This window comes from Erythrolamprus reginae, chromosome 3 (genome assembly GCF_031021105.1).
Source record: "Erythrolamprus reginae isolate rEryReg1 chromosome 3, rEryReg1.hap1, whole genome shotgun sequence".
Classification (NCBI taxonomy): Eukaryota; Metazoa; Chordata; class Lepidosauria; order Squamata; family Dipsadidae; genus Erythrolamprus; species Erythrolamprus reginae.
In genome coordinates, this window is record NC_091952.1 from 221140458 (window position 1) to 221165085 (window position 24628).

At 40.2% G+C, this 24628-nt stretch overlaps 1 protein-coding gene across 1 annotated transcript in view; it reads right to left on the bottom strand.

Moving 5' to 3' along the window:
* PAG1 (phosphoprotein membrane anchor with glycosphingolipid microdomains 1) overlaps window positions 1–24628 on the bottom strand; it is a 213952-nt gene that overhangs the window by 142521 nt on the left and 46803 nt on the right. The gene's annotated exons all lie outside the window — the stretch shown is intronic.

The following is a 24628-nucleotide window of genomic DNA, read 5'->3' on the forward strand; positions in this document are numbered from 1 at the left end:
CACTCTCTCTTTCAAAACCTCAATTGTGAAATTAATCTCTCTTATTCTTTCATTAAAAAGTTGGAGCTGTGTTTTCTGTAGGATGTTTTCTGCCCTGTATCCAGTGAACTGCTACCAAACTTTTAAATATCACACTGTGTCCGTGGCTTATGCAGGACGTCCTGCATTTTTTCCAACATCTTTCAGTGCAAATTGGGTGCTCTGGGATGGAGCTCCATTTTCGCTACCTCACTGCGTTTCTCCCACGTCCAGGCAGTAGCCCACCCCTGCCTGTATCCCTTCACTGTTGAGTTGAAGAAGCTTCTTGGATGAGACACAAAATATCCTCAAGCCCCCCCCCTCCAAAGTCCTGTTGCCACTTGAAAAAGTTGCACCTTTTAGACAGCAGGGAATCAGATTTTTTTAGTGAATTGAATTCCCCAACAAATTAACTAATTCTTTCAACTATGTGTAAAATAAATTTAAAGATAATTTATATCAAATTAATTTTTGATTACACTCAAGTGCCAGTTATGGTCTTCATATCCTCCTTATCTTAACACATTTATGGTTCAGAGGAGATTGTAATCATGTTCTGATATAATTTCTATTTCAACAAATGAAATTCTCTTATTTTGCTTCTTCAATCAATCAGAATAGAGAGTTTGGAAGTCTTCTAGCTCAGCCTCTTGCTCAAAAGGAGATCCTAAACCAGTGATGGCTAACCTTTCCCAGATTGAGTGCTCAAAGTGTGTGCGTGCATCCAATCCCACAAAATGCAATGTGCGTGCAACCCCTGCGCATGCGCCCCCCTGTGCATGGGTGCACTGCCCCTCACACATGCCCCGTCCCATGCATGCATGCACCCCCATGCCCCCTTCCACCCGTGCATACCTGCATGGCCCACCGTACACGGCCCATCCCCCACACATTTGGAAAATAAATTGACCCCCTCCTCTTTATGACAGCCTCTCAAATACTTAAATACCTCTATCATGTCCTTCTTAGATCTTCTTTTTTCTAGACTAGCCAAATCCAAATCGTGCAATCTTTATTCATACATTTTAGTTTCCATCCCTTTAATCATCTGACTTGTTCTTCTTTTTCTTCTTTTTTGTAATGTGATGACCAAAACTGGATACAGAATTCAGGTGTGTCCTTACTAAAGCTTCATAAAGCAGTACTAATATTTCACGTGATTTTGATTCTATGCCTCTGTTTATACAACCATTTTTTAAAATTGTCAATTACACATCTGTGTGAAGAAACTGTATCTAACACGATCGGTTATGTAAACTTTTATGCGTTTGAGGATACAGCCTCAAAGGATTAAAATAAACTATTTTCTCTTGGATTGGATTTTGGCAAACATTTGAAAATTTCTCTTGCCAATCCCATTTTATTGGCAGATGGTAGCAGCTGGCTTGTGACTGAGTTTAAAAACTGCTAAAGGGCTCCTCTCAAGGTCTTCTTGTACTGTCCCAAAGCCTGGTGGTTGCTTATAATTTTTCACTGAATTCATGAATAAATTACTCAGGCATTTTTAGAGAAAGGAATGGAGATTTATGTGAAACTAGCAGCTTACTCTGATGTTTAATCATGAAAATATCATTTTTAATATATTGAGAAAGCTATCACTTGCCTTGAACATTCATTGCATTGTCATTGTTATTATTTGGGACAAAAAAAAACCCATTTACAACTTATTATAATGTATTCCAGAAGGGACTGAAGAAATTAACAGGCACTTTTAAAAAAGAGATACTTTAGATAAGAGATCCACCCTGTATATTCTTCTGTATAATTCATTTGTAATTTGTCTACAGAATTAACAGTCAAAGGCAACAAAAGAATCTAGTCATCATAGAGCTGGAATCTATGGTCATATCATAGATCTAATAGAATCAAGATCACATGATCAAATCGCAACCACCATATAACCCATTCAATAAAGGAATCTAGTTCAAACAACCTTAAAGAGGGGAAACAGAAGATAAATATATTTGTAACTGTTGTAATGAAGATTAGAAGCCGCTTCTTTATATTTTTCTTTCTTTTTTATTCACTTTGTTTCTTTATTCTTTTTCTTAACATTTTACTGCTTTAATTATTGTGTAAAATCCCTCAGAAATCTAAAAATTAATAATTGGAAAATTTGAAACAAGCTTACTTGGAATAGCTTCCAAATACGGAAACATTTGGAACATCTTACATCCCAGGACAATGATGGCGAACCTGTTTTGGTTCACGAGCCAAAAGTAAGTGTGTGTGTGTGTGTGTGTGTGTGTGTGCACGTGCTAGCACACAAACACATGCCCACACCCATCCCCTTCCCCATGTATGCACATGCCCCCTGCCCATATGCCCAAACCCCCTATCCCCGCGTATGCGCACAGGCCTCACTGAAGCCTGGGGTCAGTGTTCCCTCTAATTTTTTTTTTGGGGTGGGCGGAAAAGTATAGTGTCTGAGCGGCAGTCCCTTTGGGACTGGGCAGCACTCTTTCCCTCTCACTCTTTCCCTCTCGGCTTCTGGGCAGGTTTGAAAAACTCTGAGTTGATGATGATTTTTAAGTGAGTCATTGCTCACTGCTCAGCTTAGAGGGAACTATGCCTGGGGTGGTGAAAAAATGGCCAACAGACTTCCAGTTGACCCATTGTGTTGTTTGTTGCACTCCAGAGGCTTCAGGGAAGCTTTTTGAAGCCCTGGAATGTGAAAAACAGCCCAGCGGGAAAACCAGAAGTCCATTTTTCTGAACGTCCAGTTTGCACGTTGTGCTGTTTTTCGCAGTTCGAGGCTTCAGGCCAAGGCCAAAAATCAACTAGCTAATGTGTGCTGAAGCTGAAATAGAGCAATGTCTCATGTGCCCTCCGATATGGCTCCGCATGCCCCCTGTGGCATGTGTGCCATAAGTTCACCATCACTGACCTAGGACAATACTTTCAACACCATTAAACCATAAAATCTGCCTATTCCAGGTCTTTGTGAAGAACTTGATTGTTGGGCAAAACCTCCAACTCTAGTCTAAATATTTGGCTGATCTTGCAACCAGCCATAATAATAACAGTAATCCAGTTCAAAGAACTGTAACAGACGGCTAGCCGCCACTAGTGTAGAGTATGTCATCTCTCTGAGCAACTGGTTTCATGGTCATTTTGGTTGGAATTTGTCTTTCTGTAACTTAAATCAATTGTGGAAGGACAGATCATAGATATCAATAACAACAGCACTTAGACCTCTTCATAGTGCTTTTGCAGCCTTTTCTAAGCAGTTTCCAGAGTCAGCATATTGCCCCCAACAATCTGGGTTGTCATTTTCCACATCTTGGAAAGATGGAAGGCTGAGTTAACCTTGAGCCAGTGACAGTCGTGGTATTCAGCCAGTTCTCTATGGATTGCACAAACTGGTAATGGTGACTGCGGAAGGCTCTGCCCACCTACCCTGATGCAATGCGCAAGCACTGCACATGCGCAGAAGGCCATGCACAGGTATAGATGAGGCATGTATGAGCGAAGTGCATGTGTGAGCGAAGTGCATGTGCAAGCAAAGTGCATGTGCAAGCAAAGTGTGAGCACTTGCACACACTCACATTAGCAAACTGATCCCTAAGGTAAGTGAATCCCACCTCTGGTCAGTGAGATTTGAACTGCCAAACTGCAGCTAGCGGACAGCTGAAGAAGCTTGCAGTACTGCATCACCTTAGCTCAGATTCCAATCTTTGTAAGACATTCTTTCAGATACTTGAAGAAAACTATCTTCTCCCCCCCCCGCCCCCAAAGGCTAAAACACTCTCCATTCTCTTCCAAGGCTTTATTTTCTTTTTTCTTTTTAATTTAATTTCCAATCCTTGCATTGGAATATGTTCCAGAACTGGATTGAATATGTCGATGTTTGACCGATACTAAATAAAATCAGAATAATTTGTAAACTTTACTTCCGATTATGCAGTCTAAAAGTCCATTTCCTATTTTTTGTAGCTGCATCATGCTGCTGACTCATATTCACTTCAGATCGTGCAGAATGCAGCTGCGAGAGCAATCATGGGCTTCCCTAAATATGCCTATATCACACCACTCCGCAGTCTGCATTGGTTGTCGATCAGTTTCCGGTCACAATTCAAAGTGTTGGTTATGACCTATAAAGCCCTTCATGGCACTGAGCCAGGTTATCTCTGGGACCGCCTTCTGCCGCACGAATCCCAGTGACCAGTTAGGTCCCACAGAGTGGGCCTTCTCCGGGTCCCGTCAACTAAACAATGTCGTTTGGCGGGATCCAGGGGAAGAGCCTTCTCTGTGGCAGCCCCGACCCTCTGGAACCAACTCCTCCCAGCGATTAGAATAGCTCCCACCCTTCTTGCCTTTCGTAAGCTTCTTAAAACCCACCTCTGTCGTCAGGCATGGGGGAATTAAGATATTCTTTCCCCCTAGGCTTCTACAATTTATGTATGGTACGTTTGTATGTATGATTGGTTTTAAAATAAGGGTTTTTAGCTACTTTAGTATTGGATTGTCGCCATAGTTCCCTCTAAGCTGAGCAGTGAGCAATCGCTCACTTAAAAATCATCCTCAACTCAGAGTTTTCCAAACCTGCCCAGAAGCCGAGAGGGAAAGAGTGAGAGGGAAGGAGAGAGAGAGAGGAAGAGAGGAAGAGAGAGAAACAGATAGAAAAAAGAGAGGAAGGAAAAGAGAAAGAAAAAGAATGGGAGTAAGGAAGAGAGAAAGAAAATCAAAATCTAGTTTGAAACTAGCTCAACTATTTAAGTGGCATTTTGATATTGATAGAGTTGCCCTATTATGAGCTCACTGTTATAGACACACAGTACAGTATTTTATTTTGAAATTCTCTGAGGCAAAACAGGGTGGGTTTTTTGTTTATTTGTTTGTTTATTTATTTATTATTTCTGTGCCGCCCAGTCCCGAAGGGACTGCCGCTCAGACACTATACTTTTCCGTCCCCCCCAAAAAAATTAGAGGGAACACTGATTGTTGCATGTTGTTTTTACCACTGTTGTTAGCCGCCCCGAGTCTACGGAGAGGGGCGGCATACAAATCCAATAAAATGCAATGAAAATGAAATGAAATTCAGTTTGCAATTGACTACCACTCCATTATCTTTTAAATAAGTATTTCTATAATGTGAGGTATTCCTGTCCTGTTTCTACTGTAGGTAGTACTCATTTCTGTCCAATTACATTATATTGTTTTCAGGCCATTTCTCTATACTAACAAGACCACTTTGATTTTAATTTGTTGCTGTGGTAAGCATTCTTTCAGCATTTTATTTCAAGTCATTAATAAAACACTAAGCAAAATGACAGTTCTTGTGTGAAATACTCTCTGCTCTAGTCAGTAGTTTATTTTTCAGATGAATTGGACAAGGTCCAAAAAAAGGGGGGGCATATCTCATCAATATGATTTCCATAGACTAACTAGACTCAGGTAGAAAATAAGCAGGTCAGTCATATGTCATGAAAGTTAATTTACAACATTTCTGCTCATAAAACTGTAAATTGGGTTTTAATTCACTGTCTGGTTGCCTGGGAGAGGCACTTGTTTTAATTGAGTCAATCTAGATGTCAAACATTAACAATGGACTAGATAGGATGGGCATGTTCAAAAGGGAAGTTGTTTATACTGTAGTTAGTTATAGTTCAGGAATACAATAGAAATTATCCAACTTCCAGTAAAGGAACTCTCCTCTGAAGGTGCCTGTGGTATCCAGAATAACAAAATAACAAAGTAAGGGACTTTGGAGTTTATTTTATTTATTTATTTGACCAATACATAATGAAGAGAATAGACATGTAGTAATATATATAAAGAAAAGGATGGAAGAAAAGAAATAAAAATAGAGAAGATATATGAAAGGAAGAAAAGATATATCAGATAAAGGAGAGACAATTGGACAATTGGTTCTTCTAATTCAACTGCCTGTTCAAGAGGACAAGCCTATATCTTTCCAGACAAATGGTTGTCCAATCTCTTCTTAAAAATCTCCAGTGTTGGAACATCAACAACTTCTGGAGGCAAGTTGTTTCACCGATTAATTGTTCTGTCAGGAAATTTCTGTTTAGTTCAAGGTTGCTTCTCTCTTTGTTTAATTTTCTTCAATTACTTCTTTTCTTGCCTTCAGGTACTTTGGAGGATGGGTTGACATCCACCTTTCTTTGTGACAGCCCTGAAACACAGGTACATTATATCACTCCTAGTTCTTCTTTTCATTAAACTAGACATACCTAATTTCTTCAATTATTTCTCATATGTTTTAGCCTCCAGTCCCCTAATCATCTTTGTTGCTCTTCTCTGCACTCTGCACTCAAGATATTTTGTATATTGTAGTGACCAAAAGTGGATGCAATAACTCAAGTGTTGCCTTACCTAGACATTTTAAAGTAGTATTAACACTTCATGTGATTGTGATTCTATACCTCTGTTATAGCATTCTAGGTACCATGTTGGCTTTTTTGGCAGCACATTACTGTCTCATATTAAAGTGATTGTCCACCAAGACACTAAGATCCAGGTACCATCTATTTTACACCCATGCAATTGTTTTTCCTTGTCTAAATGTAAAGCTTTATTTTTTATTCTTCCTTCATGTATGTTGTGATTCAGCCTGAGGCTCCCCAGGGACCGGCTGGATCTCTACCGGATCCATGCCCAGAGGAGGAGGACAGTGAACAGGAGGGGGAGGACCAGGCAGACGGGGGAGAGGAACGTCAGGAAGAGGAGGAGGGAGAGCAGCCTGAGACCCCCGGGGGGGGGCAATTCCCCAGCTAGTAGCCTGGATTCATTGGATGAAGACGCACAGGCTATAATAGACATGAGGCAGCGACGTGCAGCTCAAAGACGGGGCCAATTAGAAAGGTATTTCCATCCCTGAATTGGCAACAGCTGGGTTTGGGTGTGGTTCTCCTCAGCAGGGTTGAAAAGGCAGGCCCGCCCTTACAGTCTTGTGGAGAGTTATCAACTAGGAGTCCTGTGACCTTGCTTCGATTCTCGGCATCTCTGATCTTGGCTTGTGGCCTAGAAGTCTGGAAGACTTGGGGGAGGCGTGGGTTTTATTATCTCCAGCGTTGTTTTTGCCAGCAAGAATCCTGCTTTATTGCCTGGCCTTCGTGAAACCTCTGTGAAGCTTCATAGTGTTTCTGTCTGTGAGAACAGTTTTTGTTACCTGTGTTTGCTTTGAATTATATAAACTGCCTTTGCTTTTTACCAGTGTGTCTGGATACTCTTTTTGGTTGGTGTTGGCGTCTGGGGGGACCCAGACAGAACAATGTATAACTGGAACAAAGAAGACCTGAGCTTTGAGTCAAATTCTGCCAACCTTTACCTCCCATCAGGTACCTTTCTCTGCAGGTGGTCAATTCTTTGATTTGCTTCCATTTAGTCTCATTGGTTGGTGTGAAATATTTGTCTTTCCTCTGCTTAGAATTCAATATTCTCTATATCAGGATATGAAATGATAGGATCCATGTATTTTGTTTATCTTCTGATACTGAGGCTTAATTCCTCAGTTTTTGAGTTGATAGATTCATCAGCTTGGTCCTCTTTTACAGAAAGTGGTACATCAATACACTTTCACTGATACACAATACACTGATCATTTGCATATTCAGTCACTTATTTTCAGTATTCTTTCCATTCATTGTCTCCTTCTATGGACTGGAAAGATAGATGGTAACAGGGCATACATCCTTCAAAAATGTCAAAATGTTTTCTTCTTTCTTTTTAAGTGATGAATAAACAAACAAACAAACAAACAAACAGATAAATAAATAGAAATATCAATTCTATTGCTTATTCACTGGTATTCAACCAGGAGGGATATTTTATATCTTTGTTTGACATTCTGATTTATATACTTTTGTTGTCTTTGTTGATATTATGTAGTCTTTTTTATTTTTTATTTTTTTTGACTCTGTATTTTAACCCTGGAAATAAATAAAACTTTTATTAGGATGATAAAATGCGCAGAAGCAAAATCCAAGATGGTGCCACTGAGAAAACCAACTCTATGATGTAATCACCGGTTTACTAACAGTTCTAAAGAACTGGTTAGAACTGGTAGGAACCCACCTCTGAATTGCATGTATGAGTGTAATCACCAAATTAGGATGCCATCTGTAATTTCAGAATCTTTTACAACATGGACGTGAATGTAGCCCCCTCACCCATTATGCTACACTAGAAAATTTGATTTGTATTCTGTACAATCATATGATCTTGGAGGGCCCAATTCTATGAGGCAATTTATATGGTTGTGTAAAATATCAATTTGTGGATAAAATTACCCATGAATCAAACAATGTTACATTTTTTAAGAAAGCCTTGCATCTTTTGCTCCAGGTATTTGAGTATGTGACTGAAACTTACTGTAAAATATGGTTGTTGAAAATTAAAATGATTTGCAATCCTATTTTGTGTTCTCAAAAATATTTATTCTTGGCAATTATCAAAAAGAGCGGTACAATGTTATGATAAAACCACCATTTTCTTTACTAGAGTTCAGTTAATACTAACATCTGCCAGTGAGGAATGTGTTATTTTTTAGAAAACAACTGGAATTTTCCTTTTGCTACTCTCAAAATTCCCCCAAGACCTCTAATTTAACCTTGGAATGTATTCTGAGATAGCAGTTATCTTTGTGGGGAAAAATTGTTTAAACTTAGCTCACAGAGTTCTACTATGGATTTATTTAGCAACTATTTTTCTCCTCTCCCATCTTTAATTTTATTTAATTGCCTTTCTGTGCTTGTGATCTGTTTAGAAAGATTTATTTTTCACTAATCGGCCAAGTTAAGGAGTCATTATAAACATATTTTCATTTTGACCACCAATGCATTAAAAAAATTCCGACTATTTTGTTGCACTACATCAAAGTAAATGAAGTATTTACAATGCAGATCATATAACAGTTTTCTTTAATTACATTTCAGATAAAATCAATTGGCGAAGGCAAGCAAAGATAATATGGGGAAAGAACCACATGGATTTCTACTTGTTATGTCTTACGCCTTCCTGATATCAAGAGCTTTTGTTTTCTTAATTGATATTATCAAAAAATAGTTCCCATTCTTACTAGTCATCATTCACTTTCAACCAATTAATTAAAAGCTGCTCTGTAATAAAAATATAATCCCCAAAAAGAATAGAGCCAAATAATGTCCAGCACTTCCACATATTCAGCTGTGAGATCTGAAGGTGAGTCATATTTAGATTTGCTTGTATTGTAGCACAATTTCAGGTTATGCATGAGCAAGAATTATATTGTAAGTAAGTTACTTATACTCAAAGAGCCATTTTTCTGGAACCAAGCACATCTGTATATAGCAATTCTCATGAACCTTGGTGTATGCAAAATGTTTTCAAACACATATCTAATTGTCATGCTACTGTGGAGCTACTAACTTCCTTATTTGAAGTCAAGCCTGGTGTCTTTTATAATCTGAGATTGTTTTGTTTTTTTTTCCTTTCAGAAGGAACTTGCATGAACTCATGGCAATGTACAATAACATCTTACTAAGCAGTTTTCAAAATGAGTGAGAAGAATGTTTATTACAATCTGAGAACTGAAGCTGTGTAATTATTATTACATTTTTAAAGGTTTCTATCTCACCCTTTTCAGATAAAACTCAAAACAGGGAAATGCCAATATTTATTCCCTTCCTACTTCCCCCTTGACAACAGTCAAGGTGAATTGGGCTGAGAGCAGTGAAGGACTACCAAAATTTTGATTACCACACTGTGGGCGTGGCTTATGCAGGACGCTCTGCATTTTATTTATTTATTCATTTGTCCAATACACAATACATATGGAAGAGAATAGACATGAAGTAATATATATAAAGATAATATGTAAAAATAGAGGAGAAGATATATGAAAGGAAGAAAATATATATGATATATGAGATAAAGGAAAGACAATTGGACAGGGGACGAAAGACACACTAGTGCACTTATGTACGCCCCTTACTGGCCTCTTAGGAACCTGGAGAGGTCAATCGTGGAGAGTCTAAGGGAGAAATGGTGGGGGTTAGGGGTTGACACTATTGAGTCCGGTAATGAGTTCCATGCTTCGACAACTTGATTGTTAAAGTCATATTTTTTACAGTCAAGTTTGGAGCGGTTAGTTTGAATCTGTTGCGTGCTCTTGTGTTGTTGCGGTTGAAGCTGAAGTAGACATTGATCGGTAGGACGTTGCAGCATATGATCTTGTGGGCAATACTTAAATACATTTCTTTCAGTGCAAATTGGGGTGGGCTCCATTTTCACTACCCCACTGCTTCCCCCCCCCCCAGTTTGGGGAGTAGTCCACCCATGGCTGAGAGTGAATGACCGGCCCAAAGTCAGTTGACATCAGCCATGGCTCCTCCCCCTCACATGGGGGGATGCCGACCGGGTAGCGGAAATTGCCCAGGAATGGCACGGACAGATTTCCAGTGAAAATTGACATGTTTTTTTACCAGCAAAAATACTCCAAATCTCGCTTGTGCTCATGAAATTTTATCAATTTTTGCTGTTTTTTACTTCTGCGCATGCATGTAAAAAAAATATCGCTGAAAATAGCCAAAATCTACTGAGATTGGGCTTGCTGCTGAGGACTGTCCCAGTAGCAAGGTAAGTGGCTGCCCAACGCTGCCTGACATGTTCTGGTCCTAGAGGTCACCAAGAGTCATCTATAACTTAAGACAGTGTTTCCCAACCTTGGCAACTTTAAGATATTTGGACTTCAACTCCCAGAATTCCCCAGCCAGCGAATGCTGGCTGGGGACTTCTGGGAGTTGAAGTCCAGATATCTTCAAATTGTCAAGGTTGGGAAACACTGACTTAAGAGACTGCACAACAAAAATCCACTCTGCATACATATTGGAAAACTAGATCTCTCATTTTGTACAGAAGAGCATAGATTTTAAAAAAAGCAAACCCAACCATCAAGATCACACTATCAAAATCAAAAACTTTAGCACATCCACAAAATACTTTATAGGCAGTCTTTGTTTATTGACTGCTTTGTTTCTAACCATTCAGAATTATGATAGAGATGAAGAAGTAATTTTATCACCAGTCCTCGGTCACTTTTGTTGTTCTGTAAACCAAAGGAAAGCTGAAGTAAAACTCTAACATTGAGGTGATTCACTTAAGGACCAAGCTACCAGTCCCATTTATCGTCACTAAATGAGGACTGTCTGTATGTTATAGTTGCTTATCCAAGATCACAATTGCTTATAAATCCTAGAACAGGTCATGTTAATTTACACCGGGTGTACATTTCACTGTCCTTCTGAAGCATCTGGTTCCACCTACTGGTTGGAATTCTGCAGCCCAAATTTCATCTGATGCTTTTCAGTTATCCAACATCTGCAGTGATGGGCTACCAAAGTTTTTACTACCACACTGTGGGCGTGGCTTATGTATTTTGTTTCAACATCTTTCAGTGCAAATTGGGTGCTCTGGGGTGGAGCTCCAAATTTTGCTACTGGTACTGCATTTCTGACCATACCCGTAGGAGCCCATCTCTGAACATCTGCCATCTCCCACAGTCACATGACCACATTTTGGAAACTTGGAAACTGACCCACATTTGCGACCATTTGCAAAACCTGGGCCCATGCGACCATGATTTATGACATTTTGCTGGAAACCAGTGTTTATTTCTGGTTTCCAGCAAAATTTTCCCCATAGAAAGAACAATTAACTTAGTGACTGCGGCATTCACTTTATGATGCACCATTGTGCCTACCATCCCTGTCCTACTGCTCTATTGTCTTCTATCATTACTTTTTATCATTACTTATCTAATGTTTTGTTTGTACAAATTACCATCCTATAATTGTTTGACAAACAAACAAATAATAAATAAATAAATTGCCTTCGCTTAATGACTGCCATACCCAAAAAGATTGTAAAATCTGGTACAGTCAAATGAGGACTTGCTTTAGAACCGTCATGACATATGACCAAAATTGTGGGTTCCATTACAATAATAAATTGAGGATTACCTGTGTTCTTTATTGTTCATAATATCCTGTATTTTATTATGCTTTTTAATTCCTCAAAAACAGAAGAGCAAGGAAAGAGCTAAGAATATATTGTGTTTTCTGTAATAGGACTTAGTATACTCCATTCATATTAGCCTTAATCAATTTTATTTCTTTGCCTGAGATTTGGGTTCAGTTTGGGTAACCATCTCTCTCTCTCTGTTTGGGTAAGCATATCTCTTGATGCGGAAAGACCCAGCCAATGTGGTTTATTTAAGATCAAATAATGGCATCCCAATCGGGATTTTCCCCAACCCATAACTGGAATCATACAGCACATACAATTATATCTTCCTTAGCCACCTTAAATTGAACCAAATAAAAGTGGCTGGGTTTGTACCACATATTCCGGTTTATGTTGCAATTTATAAAATGTACTAAGGTTGTATTTGTTGATCATAACAGACATGATAGACACACATTACAGCCTAGAATGTTTCATGAATATACCATAATGTTAATACAGTATATCTCATATTTACACTGATTTTATTATTTTGAAACTACAGAATATTAATTAAAATGTTATTTTATCCAAGCAAATTCAGGTTTATTTCCCAATCTATAGTTGAACAAATCATTTTTTAATCCTTGTATAACCCAGACAACTCTTCAAAGATCTAGAAGCAATGCTGAAATATATAAATATTGTAAGATAATGGATGAAAAGAATTTCATTCTATAAAATACAGCCCACCACTCTGACCTTAAACACTTTTAATGTATGTTGCATTGATTTTCAGTTGATTTGGTAGAGATCCGAATAAGCTGATTCATCATTATTTATGTTGGTAATTTAAGACAGACTTAAAAGCTCTTTGATAGATATTGTCTTAAATATGATTGCATCAGGTGATATTGCAGTATAAAATAAAAAATAAGAAAATATCCATATCCAGGGGTGGGTTCTATTTTACCTTCCCCACCGGTTTGAAATTGCGACATTTTGTGCATGCATCCCCTTGTGCAATTTGACCTCCGAGCATGCTCAGTATCTGGAATCAGCCTGAAACACATCTGACAAGCTAATCAGCTGTGCTTTGGGCAAAGAAATAAAAGTTACCATTAACCCAGGGCAGGTGGGTAGGCCCTTTTTCAAACAGCTGAACAACTGACATCAGCCAATCCACTTAAGTGATGTCACCAGCGGATTTGGGTGATCTGGCCTAGCAATTTTTCTGGAAAAAAAAAAAGTATAATTCTTTCATTCAGCTTGAATGCATTTGTGTGTGTGTGTGTATCACATGTATATGTTTTTTCTGTTGGATGAAGGGATCAGGTCCTGTGGCCTAGAGGTTAATTCTCTGCCTTACAAGGCAGAAGCCCCAGGATCAAATCCCAGTAAGGGTATGGCTTGCTGATAAGGCCAGAACAAGGCCGAAATAGCGCCATCCTAGTCTCCCTTAATTTTAAAAATTCAGCAAAAACATGTGATACATACACACACAGAGAGAGAGAGAGAGAGAGAGAGAGAGAGAGAGAGAGAGAGATCCCTCGTTTATTGCGGGGGTTACATTCCAGGACCACCCACAATAAATGAAAATCCGCGAAGTAGGATTTTCTCTCTCTCTCTCTCCCCCACACATTGTCCCTCACTTCCCCCCCTCTTTACCTCCCGTCTCTCTGCCTCCGTCTCTCTCTCTCTATCTCTCTCTCTCTGGGAATCCTCGGAAGGAGCTTCCGGAGGCTCCGCTCTGCATGCAGCAGCAAAGCATCGCTTTGGCAGGGACAAGGCAGGTGCACTGCTGAGTTAGCCCCAGCCCCCCCGCGCTGGTGCCAGAACCGGCTAACTCAGCTGCAAGCCTTTAAATCAGCCTACCCTCCATTCGTTACTGCTCGGGTTAGGGGAGAAGGTCCAAGTCAGGCAAAATTGCCACCGCCCGCAGTCACTTCCGGGTCTTTCAGCAACCCGCGATGCACTGAAGCCGTGAAAGGTGAACCGTGAAGTGGCAAGGGATCACTGTGTGTGTGTGTGTGTGTGTATACACACGAGTTTTCGGAGAGGGGCGGCATACAAATCCAAATAATAAATAAATTATATATATATATATATATATATATATATATATATATATATATATATATATATATTTGTTTTCGTAAATTTTCACGGGTATATGTATGTAGATTGTTCTGAGTTCGGGTTTTGCCCTGTGTAATGTTTTGCATGTCTATGCGACGTTTCGGCGAAATCACATTCACCATCTTCAGGCTGAGGTTCCAATCTTTGTGTATATATATATATATCTCACTGTGTATATATGCTGTGGTTGGCATGACAATATATATATATATATATATATATATATATATATATATTGTCATGCCAACCACAGCATATATACACAGTGAGAGAGAGATATACACACACACACACACACACACACACAGAGTGATCCCTTGCCACTTCACGGTTCACCTTTCACGGCTTCAGTGCATCGCGGGTTGCTGAAAGACCCGGAAGTGACTGCGGGCGGTGGCAATTTTGCCCGACTTCGTAGATTATATATATATATATACAGTGATAGTATATATATATATACAGTGATACCTTGTCTTACAAACTTAATTGGTTCCGGGACAAGGTTCTTAAGGTGAAAAGTTTGTAAGATGAAACAATGTTTCTCATAGGAATCAATGGAAAAGCGATTAATGCGTGCAAGCCCAAAATTCACCTCTTTTGCCAGCTGAAACACCTGTTTTTGGCTGCTGGGATTCTCCTGAGGCTCCCCTCCATGGGAAACCCCACCTCCAGACTTCTGTGTGTTTGCAATGCTGCAGGGGAATCCCAGCAGGGGAATCCCAGCATTGCAAAAACGAGTGTTTCACTGGCAACGGAGGTCCGGAGGCGGGGTTTCCCAGCGAAGGGAGCATCAGTGAAATCGCAGCATCGCAAAAACACCAAGTCCTCGAAACCCCACCTCCGGACCTCTGTGTTTTTGTGATGCTGCGATTTCACTGAGGCTCCCCTCGCTGGGAAACCCCACCTCCGGACTTCCGTTGCCAGCGAAGCTCCCATTTTTGCGCTGCTGTGATTCCCCTGCAGCATCACAAAAACACGGAAGTCCGGAGGTGGGGTTTCCCATGGAGCAGCGCAGCAGTGCAAAAACGGGAGCTTCGCTGGCAACGGAAGTCCGGAGGTGGGGCATCCCAGCGGCGGTGGTGGGTTTGTAAGGTGAAAATAGTTTGTAAGAAGAGGCAAAAAAATCTTAAACCGTGGGTTTGTATCTCGAAAAGTTTGTATGATGAGGCGTTTGTAAGACGAGGTATCACTGTATATATATCCACACAAATTAGAAAAAGTAAGGCTTTGAAAATTTGAGTGATTCCAAAATCACTGTATTTTCTTGGGTAAAATGGCATAGTCCAGTCTGCTTCAAAAAACTAAGACAAGAAATAATCTTTTTTTATTCTAAGAAATAGAAGGAATGATTTCTGAAAGAGAATGAATTATCATTCAAAGTTTTTAATTAGTTGCTTCTCAGATTTCTTTTGTGATGTCCTGAAGCATCAGCTTTGAAGAGCAGGCATAGATTTTCTCTTATCTCTAGGCATACAGGCTTTTGGGAAATGGTGTTTATATTCTCTGAATTTCTGTGTTGTCATTCAAGTAAGTCTACCAAGTTAGATGGGGATCTTCCAGCCATTAACAATATCTCAAACCTTTAAATCAGGGTGTCAAACTTAGGGATGGAGCAGAGGCATCCAATGGTCTGCATCATGCATCTTGCCTCCCTACCCGACTCTACCTGCTGCCACCATGCCTGCTTCTTTGAAAGCCAGGTGTGGAGCCCCCACTGCCAGAAACACCCACCCCCCTGATGCATGCATATGCACAGACACACACACACACACCTGAAAAGCTGGAGATGCTTATCTTCAACTTAGACATATTTTACTATGAGTATCTCCTCTATAGAATCATGATAGAAAAACATCCCCAAAATATGAACAAGAAGGATGATACCTCCCGCCTACCAGACATCTGGAAACCAGCCCTCAAACGTAACCCAGCCATAAAAACTGAAACCAGACTCAGAACACACATTGCAAAACAATCAAGTAGCCTGCAAGCTCCAACTATTCAGGATATCACGCCTAATCAACAACCATTAACTAATCAGCATACTTCAGCTACATCAACGACCCCAGGTGTTACCCCACTGACTCACCAGGAAGTTTCTACACAGCAGGCAATTGCTGAGCCATCAAACCACACCCAGCCACCAGTATTTATAGAAGGAAGGCAGCTCAGGTCTCACTGTGTTCACCCTAGAACAAGGACAGAAACACCAGCCTGAAGTTGATGAGTGGGACATCGTCGAAACGTCTCCAGAAATTTCCAAATCCTACATGGGAAGAAACCTGAATATACCAAGACCGTCATACCTGTACCCATGAAAATCTACGAAAACACATACACACACACACACACATATATATATATACCCACTAAAACCGTCATGGTGTATTGGACAAAACAAACAAACAAACAAACAAACAAATAAATAAACTTGGTGGCATCCACGCTGGGAAAAGACTGATCAGGATTCAGAGTAGATGGGATACGCTTGAAATAAATGATTGCATTAAGAAATTGTCACTTAAAATTGTAAGAGTGGTAAAATGTTACACTGTTGACGCACCTTGAGATTGCTGCTAGATGGCAATGAATGAAGAAGAGAAAACAAATACTAGCTACGGATAATGGTGACATAGATCCAATTTGTGACATGAGGATTAAATAACCAATACTGTGTTACGGGGGTATTTCCTAGCAGAGGAAAGAAGTTTGCCAAGGCATGTTTGTGCCATGTTTTGGTGCCAGTGGGAATGGGATGTCAGCCATTGTGTTTTGAATGTTTGCATGATTAGAGATCATGTTTAACTTTGGGAAGGTGGAGGAAGTCCTGTCAGAAATTTAGGATATTTTCCCCTGGTTTTGTGTCGATTAGATTTGAACTTTTCCTATTTTGTTTTGTTTTTTCCAACACATTTATGGTTTTGGTCAGTTTACAACCTGAAAAAGATGGTTAGTACTCCCTATCATTTTGCACTATTGGAGTAGGAGATTTTCCTGCAGCTGTAAAATAAAAAGAAGTTGGAATCAGTTTGGAGATGTTAGATACAGGTTAACAGAGTTATTATTATTATTTATTATTATTTATTAGATTTGTATGCCGCCCCTCTACGCAGAATTGGGGCGGCTCACAATAGCGATAAAACAATATGTAATAACAAATCTAATATTAAGTCTAAAATAACAATTTTACATTAAAAGCCTAAAAAGCCTCATTATATAAGAAACATACACACAATCATACCACACATAAAACTGCATAGGCAAGGGGAGATGTCTCAGTTTCCCCATGCCTGACGGCAGAGGTGGGTTTTAAGAAGTTTACAAAAGGCAAGGAAGGTGGGGGCAGTCCTAATCCCTGGGGGGAGTTGGTTCCAGAGGGTCGGGGTCACCACAGAGAAGGCTCTTCCCCTGGGTCCCGCCAGCTGACATTGTTTAGTCGACGGGACCTGGAGAAGGCCAACTCTGTGGGACCTAACCGGCCGCTGGGATTCGTGTGGCAGAAGGTGGTCCCTGAGATATCCTGGTCCGATGCCATGAAGGGCTTTATAGGTCATAACCAACACTTTGAAACTGATCTGCAGCCAATGCAGACTGCGGAGTGTTGGTGTAACATGGGCATACCTAGGGAAGCCCATGATTGCTCTCGCAGCTGCATTCTGCATGATCTGGACTTTACAAACACTCTTCAAAGGTAGCCCCATGTAGAGAGCGTTACAGTAGTCGAACCTCGAGGTGATGAGGGCATGAGTGACTGTGAGCAGTGACTCCTGGTCCAAGTAGGGCCACAACTGGTGCACCAGGTGAACCTGGGCAAACGCCCCCCTCACCACAGCTGAAAGATGTTTCTCTAATGTGAGCTGTGGATCGAGGAGGACGCCCAAGTTGCGGACCCTCTCTGAGGGGGTCAATAAATCCCCCCAGAGTGATTGATGGACAGATAGAATTGTCCTTGGGAGGCAAAACCCACAGCCACTTATCAGGGTTGAGTTTGTCTGTTGACACCCATCCAGACCCCAACAGCCTCCAGACACCAGCACATCACTTCCACTGCTTCGTTGATTGGACATGGGGTGGAGTTGTACAACTGGGTATCATGGGCGTACTGATGATACCTCACCCCATGCCCTTGGATGATCTCACCCAGTTGGAAGGGACCTTGTAGGTCATCTAGTCAAACCCCTAATTCCCAAGCAGACACTACACCATTTTTGACAGATGGTACTCCAGTCTTTTCTTGAAAGCTTCCAGTGACGAAGCTCCCACAACTTCTGAAGACAAGCTGTTCCATTGGTTGATTGCCCTCACTGTCAGAAAATTTCTTCTTATTTCCAGATTGAATCTCTCTTTGTTCAGTTTCCATCCATTATTCCTTGTCTGGCCTTCAGGTGCTTTGGAATATAGCTTGACTCCCCTCCACTCTCTGGCAGCCCCTCAAATATTGGAACATTGCTATCATGTCTCCACTGGTCTTTCTCTTCACTAGGCTAGCCATGTCCAGTTCCTACAACTGTTCGTTGTATGTTTTAGCCGTAGGTCCCCTAATATCGTGGTTGCTCTTCTCTTTTGCATCTTGCCAGGAACCAGTTCACATAAGCAAGCGAAGCTCCATCTTTCCAATAATGGGTTTCACTTACCTTTGCTACCGGTTTGAAGATGTGCATGTGCTGCTTCTGCTCCTGCACATAAGCTTCTGTGCATGCACAAATTGTCCATGATAATGTCTGGGCAGGTGAGTGGAGCCTCTTGCTATCACTACTGGTTCGTCCAAATCGGAGTGAACCAATAACAATCCAGCACTGATCTGCGCATGTACGGGATCCCGGCAGCATATGAAATTTATTTATTTATTTATTGGATTTGTATGCCGCCCCTCTCCGTAGACTCGGGGCGGCTAACAACAATGATAAAAACAGCATGTAACAATCCAATCCAATACTAAAATAACTAAAAAAAACCTTATTATAAAAACCAAACATACATACAGACATACCTTGCGTAAATTGTAAAGGCCTAGGGGGAAAGAATATCTCAGTTCCCCCATGCGTGATGGCAGAGGTGGATTTTAAGAAGTTTACGAAAGGCAAGGAGGGTGGGGGCAATTCTAATCTCTGGGGGAGTTGGTTCCAAAGGGCCGGGGCCATCACAGAGAAGGCTCTTCCCCTGGGTCCCGGAGAAGGCCAGCTCTGTGGAACCTAACTGGTCGCTGGGATTCGTGCAGCAGAAGGCGGTCCCTGAGATAATCTGGTCTGGTGTCATGAAGGGCTTTATAGGTCATAACCAACACTTTGAATTGTGACCGGAAACTGATCGGCAACCAATGCAGACTGCGGAGTGTTGGTGTAACATGGGCATATTTGGGGAAGCCCATGACTGTTCTCGCAGCTGCATTCTGCACGATCTGAAGTTTCCGAACATTTTTCAAAGGTAGCCCCATGTAGAGAGCATTACAGTAGTCGAACCTCGAGGTGATGAGGGCATGAGTGACTGTGAGCAGTGACTCCCGGTCCAAATAGCGCCGCAACTGGTACACCAGGCGAACCTGGGCAAACGCCCCCCTCGCCACAGCTGAAAGATGTTTCTCTAATGTGAGCTGTGGATCGAGGAGGACGCCCAAGTTGTGGACCCTCTCTGAGGGGGTCAATACTTCTCCCCCCAGGGTAATGGAAGGACAGATGGAGTTGTCCTTGAGAGGCAAAGCCCACAGCCACTCCCCTCTTCATGGAAAAATTGCCAGCATAAAACCAGTCTCTGGCATCCAAAAGATTGGGGCCTACTGATCTACAGTGAAATAAACCATGTCTTAATTCATCTCATGAATTAATTAATTTCTTTGTTACTTATCAGAAAGATAAATATCAAAATACGTCAGACAATTTCAGGGTATCCACAAAGTCATTCTTAGTCGGTACAAGATCAATGCCACTTAGAAATGTTTATCAGATATTTTGCTATTTCAAAAAAAAATCAATTAAAAGCTGTCGATGTAACATTTGGATGAGGTAATTTCTTTTAAAATGACAAGTGGATGTTTCAGCACAAAATAAAGTTGAATAATTGTGTAATGTCTGCATTCCCTTGTGAGTAGCCCTGTTATGTTGTATGTATGAACGTGATGCTTAGTTGATTGACTAAATTCAATTCAATTCAATTTATTAGATTTGTATGCTAACTCTCTCCGAAAACTCGGGGCAGCTCACAGAATAAGTATAAAACAAAGCATGTAGAACAAATCTAACATATTTAAAAAGTACAACTAAAAACCCTATATAACACTCAGACAATCCAATCCAATCACACCATACATCACATTTATTGGTCAGAGGGGCAATGTCTAATTGCCCCAAGCCTGGTGACATAGATGAGTCTTAAGACTCTTGTGGAAGGCGAGGAGGGCGGGGGCAGTACGAATCTCTGGGGGGAGCTGGTTCCAGAGGGTCGGGGCCCCTATAGAGAAGGCTCTTCTCCTAGGGCCCGCCAGACAACATTGTCTGGTTGATGGGACCTGGAGAAGGCCAACTCTGTGGGAACTAACTGGCCGCAGGGATTTATGACGCAGAAGGTGGTCCCGTAAAATAAAAATATAAAATATTATTATTATTATTATTATTATTATTATTATTATTATTATTATTATTTATTAGATTTGTATGCCGCCCCTCTCCGTAGACTCAGGGCGGCTCACAACAACTATAAAACAATTCATGACAAATCTAATAATGTAAAAAACACTAAAAACCCCATTATTAAAAGCAAACATACACAAAACATACCATGTATAAACTGTATAGGCCCAGGGGAGATGTCTCAATTCCCCCATGCCTGATGGCAGAGGTGGGTTTTAAGAAGTTTACGAAAGGCAAGGAGGGTGGGGGCAGTTCTAATCTCTGGGGGGAGCTGGTTCCAGAGGGTCTTTTTGAACAGGCACACTTTTTATAGTCTTTTTGAATAGGCACACTTCAAAGATATTGAAACTGCAGTTCCCATAATTTTTGGGTGTCTGTCTAATTTGTTTCCTTCCCTTTGTGGATTGTTTTGGGTTTGAGTCATACTTCTTGCCTCCTCATTTTGGGTGTTGTGAGTGTTCCCTGTCAACCTTTGGAAATGTCGGATTCAGAGGAGGATGAATACATAGAAGCTGTCAATTACCCTGATTTAAGAGATGTGGAGGAGGATAGTGGGGATGATAACTTAATAGAAAGTCCATCAGACGATAGAATGGAGTACTGTGTTCAGTTCTGGAGACCTCACCTACAAAAAGATATTGACAAAATTGAACGGGTCCAAAGACGGGCTACAAGAATGGTGGAAGGTCTTAAGCATAAAACCTATCAGGAAAGACTTAATGAATTCAATCTGTATAGTCTGGAGGACAGAAGGAAAAGGGGGGACATGATCGAAACATTTAAATATGTTAAAGGGTTAAATAAGGTTCAGGAGGGAAGTGTTTTTAATAGCAAAGTGAACACAAGAACAATCTGAAGTTAGTTGGGGGAAAGATCAAAAGCAACATGAGAAAATATTATTTTACTGAAAGAGTAGTAGATCCTTGGAACAAACTTCCAGCAGACGTGGTTGGTAAATTCACAGTAACTGAATTTAAACATGTCTGGGATAAACATATATCCATTGTAAGATAAAATACAGGAAATAGTATAAGGGCAGACTAGATGGACCATGAGGTGTTTTTCTGCCGTCAGTCTTCTATGTTTCTATGTTTCTAGTACTTCTTCAGATAATGGGGATGTGGAGGATAGTTCTTAGTTAAGTGCCAAATTTAGAATATCAGAGAAAAGAAGGGATGAACTTGGGGGAAAGAGGGTTTGAAGTGCTATTCCGAGTTTGTAAATTAATTACCTCACATCCGGAATTGACTGGAAAAGACGGATGCTTTTCTACAAAGTGAAATAGACAAGATCAATGCTTTTGCCCTTTCTCTGGAGAAGTTAGTCTTTATATTGCATGATAAAACTGTTTTTAAGCAGCGTGAACCTAACCCAGAGATAAGAAGATGTTTGAAGTCTACAGCCTGTTCTTTTAGAAATAATTTACGACTGTAGTTTTGTCTGTGAATTTGGAATGCATTTTGCATGCTGGAGGTGTATACTGGAAACTGCAAGCCTGTAAAGATCGCATTCTTGGAGTAGAGCTTAAGTATTTGGTGAAGTTCCTCATTCTACGTAAGAGTGGAAGAAGTAAAAGCACACCATAAGAAAAGTAAAAAAACAGTTGCAGCTCTATGCAATCAAACTCACACTCACATATTACGAAATGTGCTTTTCAAGGCTTGGGGTTTCAATCACATGGTGGCAGTCATCATTTTGACCTTTTGACCCCACCACGGAGGCCCTTGGGTTAGAGCACGCTTGGCTTTTGAATCCATGTTCCACTTTATGCATTTAAAATGCCAAGGAATGATGAGCTTTTCCTTTATTTCAAAGTTGCAATGCACCGTTTAACTATTGTAATTTTTCCTCCAACACGGAGTTATCATAATTATACTATAGGCAAAGTTTTATTTATTTTTTCTATTCTGCATTACCTTCTGTATTAGTAAAAGCCTTGAAAATCATCAGTGGATGCCATTTTTTTGCCTGTTTAATTTAGTAGTAGGAAAATGTACTGTAATGCTCTCTACATGGGGCTACCTTTGAAAAATGTTCGGAAACTTCAGATCGTGCAGAATGCAGCTGCGAGAGCAATCATGGGCTTTCCCAAATATGCCCATGTTACACCAACACTCCGCAGTCTGCATTGGTTGCCGATCAGTTTCCGATCACAATTCAAAGTGTTGGTTATGACCTATAAAGCCCTTCATGGCACCGAACCAGATTATCTCAGAGACCGCCTTCTGCTGCACGAATCCCAGCAACCAGTTAGGTCCCACAGAGTGGATCTTCTCCGGGTCCCGTCAACTAAAGAATGTCGCTTGGCAGGACCCAGGGGAAGAGCCTTCTCTGTGGCGGCCCCAGCCCTCTGGAACCAACTCCCCCCAAAGATTAGAATTGCCCCCACCCTCCTTGCCTTTTGTAAGCTGCTTAAAACCCACCTCTGCCATCAGGCATGGGGGAATTGAGACCCTCTTCCCCCTAGGCCTTTACAATTCTATGCATTGTATGTATGTTTGGTTTTTTATATTAATGGGTTTTTAATTGTTTCTAACATCAGACTACTATTGTACACTGCTTTATTGTTGCTGTTAGCCACCCCGAGTCTCCGGAGAGGGGCAGCATACAAATCCAATAAATAAATAAATGAATGAATGAATGAATGAATGAATGAATGAATGAATGAATGAATGAATAAAAGCCTAAAGTCTTCAACACCAAAGTTCCCTAGACAATAGATGTCACATTGATCTATTACTGGATAATTTCAAGAAGCAGAAGAATGTTAGTCTGTTACATCAAGCAAGCAAGTCTGATGACATCATGTGCCAAAAGGTTTACTATGGCAAAGACTGAGTGTTATGATCCAATTGTACACATTTAAGAAACAATATGTCATAATAAATAACTTTAATATGTTCCAAAAGTATTCAAAGCAACTTTTCCTTATTTGACATTTTCCAGATATACTGAATATAAACTATTTTTAACTATCTGAAAGAAACTGGGCAAGGTGTAACTCAACACATATGTAGCATATCCAACTGGGAAAAAGTTAAAGCTTAGAAATTACCATTTTTAAAAAAGTGTTATATATGAAGTGTGTGGGAAACGACTGCCATCCTGTGGATGAAGGTTTAATATACATTCAATGAAAGTATATTTGCATCTCTCCAGGGAACATTAGCATCAATAGATTTCAGGATTTTCCATAAGAAACCATGTTATATAACACCAGTTACAATATAATTGAGGAAAATAGAAAATGATTATTCAATTATTTATTGTTACATTCAGTCCACTAGGTGAAGAATTTAATATTCACTGAGACTTTCTCAATAGTATGGTTTGCTCAGAATATTATTTTTGCCAGAAAAACAATATACTGTGAGATGGCCAAATATATTACATTTCAGCCAGGACCAAAATTCAGTGATATATTCTAAATATACATCACTTATTCTTGTTCCAATAATAGATTATGCATATTTTACTGCTTAAGATTTAAAAATATACGACTCAAAGTAGCAAATAAAATAGTAAGCTATAACACAGAGGATATATTTGCAAGGAACACCATTATAGTCATTGCATATATTTGGATATACCATGACATTAAGGTCAAGATTAAACAAATCCTCAATGAGTGACTTATGACTGCTTATGGCATATTATTAAGCCATATTTGGCTTTACCATGACATTAAGGTCAAGATGAAACAAATCCCCAATGATTAATGAAATTTGTGTACTTAGCTTTAGAACCAGTATTATAATAATAATCTCATAATGCATTTTCCAAACTTTTCAAATCACTTATGAAGAGCAGTTCCACACATCATGCAGAGCAAAGAGAAATCAACCAGCAGAGGAAAAATTGGGACATGGAAATTCTTTATTCTTTAAGACGAGTATGTTTACTCA